A 7,994-nucleotide genomic window follows, 5' to 3' on the forward strand; every position below is an offset into this window, starting at 1 on the left:
GTCAAACGGAAGTGTTGCCATTAGTCAGAAAAACAAGATGTGTTTGTGAAACACTATGCGCCCGGCGGCAACAAAGTTCAAAAAATCTATTTTTAGCATATTAGTCACAGTCAAGGTCACAAGGTCATTGACCGTGGTGTCATTTGAAAGTACTTAATCAGAGGAGTATGCATCCCAAATTTGAAGTCCCTTTCTCCTATGGTTTAAATGTTATGGCAACAAGTGTAAAAAGCTATTTCTAGCATATAGGTCACAGTCAAGGTCACAAGGTCATTGACCATGGTGTCATTTGAAAGTACTAAATCAGTGGAGTATGCAACCCAAATATACTAAAAGGAAAAAGAAATGCAGGGTAGCATAATTTTCGATTAAAATGTGACCACATGACCGAAAATTACGAAAATTGGTTACAGTGGCTGGAACGTTATTGTTGACAACTTACACGCACGATCACGTTACACGAACGATTCCGCACGATTAACGCACGATTAAACCTGTTACACGAACGATCTTTCACGTTCACGATTTTACACGTTACACGATCTTACACGATTGTTAACGCAAACGCACGATTCTTCACTCAAAATAGTTCAAAATATTTAGGAATCAATATTTTCAAAACGAAATACAGCTAAAATACTCATTTAAGATTTCAAAGAATTATCAATATTATTTCATAGACTTTCAAGAAAAAAATGGAAAATGATATTTCTTTAACTAAATATGTGCAAGACTTAAAATTTTAGATTTAAAATAATTATTAATTATTTCTAAGGTAATTCTCCGATTAAAAAAAACGGATTTTGTTCGTTCTATTAGGCGATGTACATGTATGTGGGTCGTATAATTTGATTGAATATCATGAGATGCAGAAAGGGGGATACGATTGAACACAAATGGCAGCATGGAATGACTTAAATTATAATTACAAATTTTTTCCTTATGTTTCCAATAATTCAATGTATGTTAAACTTGCCAATTATTCAACTTTTTTATTTGCAGAAATTTAAAATTAATTTATTACAAATAGGCTCAAGAGATAAACACAGATAATCAAAACTCCCGAAAATCATGCCGTGTCCATGTACATGTATATTTGTCGACTAACTAGTTATGTAAGCATTGAGAAATGTTTATTTCTTTGTAAAAAAATATATATATTTATTTTCAATGAATTGATTTCAAGATTATCTTAACCACGATAAGAAGTAAATAATAATTAAAATCAGATTTTTCAAAAAGGCGTTAAAGATCTAAGTACGGTTTATCACAATATTGATCGCGCTATTTGACGAGGACTTAATATTGTACGACTTACTATATTGCTTGTTTACGGACAATAATTAGTTCGTTCTGCATTCTATTATGTAAATTGCGCTTTTTCATTTTATTTGGATTTTAATTAATAAATTAAGAAAAACAAACAAGGGAAATGCTTATTTTACAAATAACATACCGATAAAAAGTTACAAAACGAAATTTACACGATTCTAAACGCACGATCTCGCACGATTATAAACGCACACGATTGAGTCTGATACACGAACGATCTTGCACGTTACACGAACGATCACTCACGATACACGAACGATTCTACACGATTGGTTTGTCAACAATAACGTTCCAGCCACTGTAGAAGGGAAATTTAGTTACTGTGCATCAAAATCAGTATTCAGAATTACTCAACCGTAAAATTCATGGCGTCACGTAGGGAAAACGCAAAAAAGCCCAAAACACGTGCAATTTAATAACGACGAGTTTGTCAACAAATCTTGTTGTATTATTTGATGCATTTGAGGAATGCACATCGTTTTTCAATATCAAATGACATTTTGAATTTTATGCAATCTCGGCACAGTTTATGGAAGTTCAATGGGGTCTTGTTTTCGAATTGCCTAATTCATGAAAAAGGCAACAACGGTTTACCAAGCAGTCTCTTGTAAATTTTCCCCCATAAAGCTTTTTAACCGTTGTCAGAGAGGGTCTGTAGTGCTTTTCAATCAACCGTGACGATGACGGTAACGCGAAACAGAGTCATGTTACGAGAGGGCTATTCGTCCAGCCATCTCTTAGATCGCGGCCTTACTACCACAAAACAGCCATTTATAGAGTAGATGATTATAATCATAACATTCATACGAAATTTGAAAGAAAACAATTCTGCAATTTGGTTTTTTGAGCCAGTCAACTTACGGTTGAAATCCTCTCACTGGCGCATGCGCGTGCGGTTTGACCTAATTTTTTGTGTTGTTATCCATGCTAAATAAAACCAGGATTTGAAAGATAAATACTTTGATGAAATGCCATACAAAGGAGAAATAAGACTCTGACAACTGCACGAGATAGACATTGAAGAAAATGAGAGTTTTCGATTTTCACTTTTGGGGGGTATCGTCATTTGAGCTTCAATAACTTATAAAATAGTTAGACAAAATCTAATGAGATATTGGCTATATACTTTTGAAAGATGATTTTAAAAGGTAGATAGGAAAACCAAAATGTATTTTAAGAAAAACAAATTTAAATCAACTCAAAAGTTTACCCTGCGTTTCTTTTTCCTTTCAGTATATGAAGTTCCTATCTCCTATGGTTCAAAAGTTATGGCAAAAAATGTAAAAAGCTATTTTTAGCATATAGGTCACAGTCAAGGTCACAAGGTCATTGACCATGGTGTCATTTGAAAGAACTTAATCATTTGAGTATGCATCCAAAATATGAAGATCCTATCTCCTATGGTTCAAAAGTTATGGCAAAAAGTGTAAAAAGCTATTTTAAGCATATAAGTCACAGTCAAGGTCACAAGATCAATGACCTTGTTGTCAACTGAAAGGGCTTTATAAGTGGAGTATGCATACCAAATATGAAGACCCTATCTCTTATGGTTAAAAAGTTATGACAAACAGTGGAAAAAGCTATTTTAGCATAAAGGTCACAGTCAAGGTCACAAGGTCATTGACCTTGATGTCATTTGAAAGGACGTTATTAGTGGAGTATGCATACCAAATATGAATTCTCTATCTCTTATTGTTCAAAAGTTATGGCCAAGGTTAAAGTTGACAACAGACAAACAGATAAACAGACAAACAGACAGGACAAAAACAATATACGCCCTGGATCTATCGATCCGGGCGCATAGAAATCCACCCGGGGGTAATTTGAATGGGTCGGTCGGGTTACAGGAAAGAAACATATTTTTTAGGCCCAAGTTCAAATCAAAAAGTAGTCCCAGGACAAATCATGGATTTGCTATTTTTTAGAAAATTATTTTTAAAGATTTTTCCTATATACATCTTTAAATACTTTGGTCGGCCATTTTGGCCCCGCCCTACCCCTGGGGGTCTTGATTTGAACAAATTTGAATTTAAAGTACATGAACATGCTTCTATATCAATATAATGAATTATGGCTTTGTCATTTCTGAGAAGATTTTTAGAGAATTTTCTTACATGTTTCTATTTTGAACTTTGGTCGGCCATTTGGGCCCCGCCCTACCCCCAGGGGTCATGATTTAAACAAACTTGAATCAACACTACCTGTGCTTGATTCCATATAAATATGAAAAATTATGGCTTTGTCATTCTTGAGAGGATTTTTAAACAACTTTCCTATATATTTCTAGTAAATCTTTGGTCGGTTTGGCCCCTCCCTACCCCCGGGGTTCATGATTTGAACAAACTTGAATCTACACTACCTGAGCATGCTTCCATATTCCATATAAATATGATGAATTATGGCTTGGTTGTTCTTTTGAAGAAGATTTTTAAAGAATTTTCCTACATAATTCTATGTAAAAATTATTTCCCTTTGAATGGGAACATGACCCTTCATTTGAACAAACTTGAAATCCCTTCACCCAAGGATACTTTGTGACAAGTTTGGTTGAAATTGGCCTATCGGTTCTTAAGAAGAAGTCGAAAATGTTAAAATTTTACCGACAGACAGATGGACACTAGGCAAAATGTGATCAGAAAAGCCCATTTGAGATTTCAGGTGAGCTAAAAATTATACCATCGTAGCTAAATCTAGTGATTGTACTGGACCTGATCATATACCTAGCAAACCTGTCAAGAGAAATTCAAGGTTGGTACACCTTACTTCTTGTCTGGTAGACATCAACAAAGACATGTTCACAAGTTCCTCTTCTTTTTTTTGAACTCAGTTAAAGATGTATCTACATTTGGTTTAATTAATTTTCATGGTGGTATTTCAGATAAAGTTGTAGTTTTTTTGATATCCAAAGGTATTTCGGCATCTCTGATATGTTTTCTAGATCTTAGACCAATAGGCTTTATACAAGTTTTACATTTATCATACATATGTTCATATTGCGGATTAAAAACACAATCATAAGCAGGATTTTAAGTGTTTGCTTTTAATTTGAGAATATACTGAAACCTAATTCTCTTATTTTTAAACAGAAATTAGCCGAAATTAAACAATCAAAATATTCTTCAGTCGAAATTTATACAGATGGTTCTAAAGAAAACAATAAAGTAGCTGCGGCTGCAGTGAATAAAAACAATGTTTTCTCTTTACGGATTCCAAATGAATCAACAATATTTACAGCAGAAGCAGAAGCCAAACAGCTTGCATTTGAATATATAAAATCCTCTAATGAAAACGATTTACAAATATTTTCGGACTCACTTTCTTGCTTACAATCTATACAAAATATGAGTATCGATCAACCATACATTCTAGATATACTGATTCAGTACTTTCATTTTACACAACAAGGTAAAGAAGTTGATTTTTGTTGGATTCCAAGTCATATTGGCATTATTGAAAACACTAAGGCTGATAGTGCTGCAAAAATGGCCCTTCAATATGACATAACCTGTTTTAAAATTCCTTATACTAATGTGAAATATAAAGTGAAACTCTATGTAAATTCTATTTGGCAAGTTTATTGGGAGTTTTGTGATACAACTAAACTACATGCTATAGAGAACAAAGTAAATAACAAAACATCTAACTTTGGCCTTAAACGTCAGGATGAAGTGATTATTACAAGACTACGTAAAGGTCATTCAAAATTAACTCATGCATACTTATTTAATAGGGAATTACAGCCAGAATGCATATCAATTGACTGTCCACTTTCTATAAATCATATTCTTTTAGAATGTACTGATTTTTCGCCCATTCGAGGTAGACTTTTCAATAATGTACAAACGATGCGTGAACTGTTTACAAAAGTTAATGTTAATACAATTTTAGATTATTTACATGAAACTGATTTTTACAGTAAAATTTAATTGTACACAGTGCAATATATTTGGTTGATTAAAATTTTTTTTTATTTTTAACTGTTTAAATATTTTAATTTTTATGTCCGTTGGATTGGACGTTAAACAGTGCCCCGTGTCAAGGATAACAACCCCCTTGGCACGCAAAAGATCGTTTCTCCGGTTTTCGAAAAAGAGTAGGCTCACTGGGGGCCGCCAGAGAAACAAAAAAAAAAATCTCAAAACTGATCATTTAATATATTTTCCTGCCGAAATATGGCTGAAATATTGCCGACTCGGCATAAAACACCAATCAATCAATAAAATCCTCTTCTTTAAATAGGGATTTTGTAAATTTCCGACAGAAAATTCCACCGTTGTGTTATCCACACATATTTGAATTATTTTCAAATGTGCATACTGTTTCATTTGTGGATGTGAATCGGCTGAATGGTCAAGACGTGATAAGAAAGTTTTTTTATTAGCAGCTTTTTTACTTCAAAATGGATGTAAAATGTATTGTACAACATGATTCCTCATCATTCTTATTTTCACTCTCGCTTTCATCCACTGTCAGTAGCTCTAGGTATTCTGCGCATCAAGTAGATATTTGCTCCAGTCCCCCAGACTCTCGATAGTGTTCTCACTGTAACGTCCAATGGAAAGATACCACAAGATGCTGTCCTTTAAAAAAGGACTGCAATATGTGGACCATATGCGTGTTTTTTTTTCTAACTGAAATTCAGTTAAGAAAACTTTTAGGTGTAGGGAATATTCATGTAAGGTTTGTTCACTTACTATATTCTAAAATTATCTTCCACTAATAACTGATTGTATTTTCAATTTTATCCCCATTTAGAGACCTTTAGTTTTGTCAATTTTAACATGTTATAAAAAGTCGGTTTATTTTGACACGTGTAACTCATATTGGCTGGGACTTGACACCTGTTCTGGATTTATAATGGGAAAAATGGAAGTGTGATGATTCACGAGTAGCATAGTTCTGTAGTATGCAGATTTGTTTTTTTTTTGTCGGACCCCCCCCCCCCCAAACACACGCACACATTAAAAGCCGTTGCTACAGACCTTTATCAAACAATATTTAGATTGCTGAAAGATAAAATTATTTTACGATCCTTGATGCACAAAACTTATGCCGGTGAAAACTTGCTCTATCTTTTAAAAGCTACATGTATCTCTGTTCGTTAAGTGACTTTTTCATTCAAGTTGATAAGTTACATGTATCTATATACCGTAACTTCTCAAAATGTCTTTACCATAGAATCAATGTTTTTTTTTTATAAAAGTATATGTAAAAGAGAGAAAATCGGATCTGCCAATGAATATGTAAATGCAATATGCAGATTTAAAAGCGCGATTTGCCAATGAATGGCATATTTTAATTCGAATAGGGCGAATTATTCTACGGGCAAGTTACCTAAGGCGCGCACTTTCTAGCATTTGCGCGCATGCGCAGCCTGTCGTTTGCCCAGGGCATCCGCTTTAGCTTCGCTTATATATTTACTGCGTGGACCGCAGGGTCCACGCAATAACAAGGGAGATAACATGACTCCCAGTAGTGTTCTCACTGTAAGGTCCAATGGAAAGATACCATAACAAGGGAAATAACATGACTCCCAGTAGTGTTCTCACTGTAACGTCCAATGCAAAGATACCATACCAAGGGAAATAACATGACTCCCAGAAGTGCTGTCACTGTAACGTCCAATGGAAAGATACCATAACAAGGGAAATAACATGACAACAGGTCTTAACAACACAGGGTCCTTCTTTTCATTGACAGTACCAGCTTATAACCTGGATGTAACAATACCGAATTCAAACTTTGTAGCCTTTTGACGACACATGCCTTGACTCTGTGTTTGCACAAAGTAGGTCTGACTCATGGTTGCGTCGCGCAACAACAAGGATATGCTTACTGACAACCATGGTTACACGTACAACCTGAAGAGGACTTTGCCCAATGGAGGAGACTGGCAGTCTGCTTTCCGTCGGAAGGCGCTTTATTGTATGGCCACCATTAAGGAACGAAGGTTACTTTCACAATGGAAAAACAACGGCATTACCATGAGGGATCCGCAGGATTGACGATGGCGAAGAAAATAACAGCAAATGTTAAGGCGCAGTCTGTGGACAATGTATTCGAGAGTGCGGGATCCATAGTTGAATGAGTACTTTATTCCATGGCTGATGAAAACTTCCCACCACAATGCCAATGCACACATAAGTACTCTGAGGTTGACATCAAGAAGATGCTTGAGTTTCTGATTGACAATATCCATGTGGTTTTTGGAGACCAGGTATTTCAACAATCTATTGAAATTCCCATGGGTACAAATTGCCCTCCGTTATAAGAAGACTTATTTTTATATTCATAAGAAGCAGAATTTATGCTAAATCTTTTACGTGAAATGAAGAAAACACTTGCAGTGGCCTTGAACTCGACATTTAGATATATCGACGACGTATTGTCAATTAATAATGATAGTTTCCATTCCTACGTCAACACGATACATCCTGGTGAGCTTGAGATAAAAGATACCACAGAGTCCGACACTTTTGCTTCATACTTGGATATTTTTCTTGTAAAAGACACTAATGGTTATCTAACAACCCAGCTATATGATAAACGTGATGACTTTATAAGCCTCGGGGCGCTTGTGAAATAGGTTTGAGGCGCTCGTGATTTAAATTTTGGGCGCTCATATTTGTCTTTTGGAGCCGGTAAAAAAATGGGGCGTTCGT

This window comes from Saccostrea cucullata, unplaced genomic scaffold (assembly GCF_032062105.1).
Source record: "Saccostrea cucullata isolate Sc308-1 unplaced genomic scaffold, CSIRO_AGI_Scuc_v1 ctg1983, whole genome shotgun sequence".
Taxonomy (NCBI): Eukaryota; Metazoa; Mollusca; class Bivalvia; order Ostreida; family Ostreidae; genus Saccostrea; species Saccostrea cuccullata.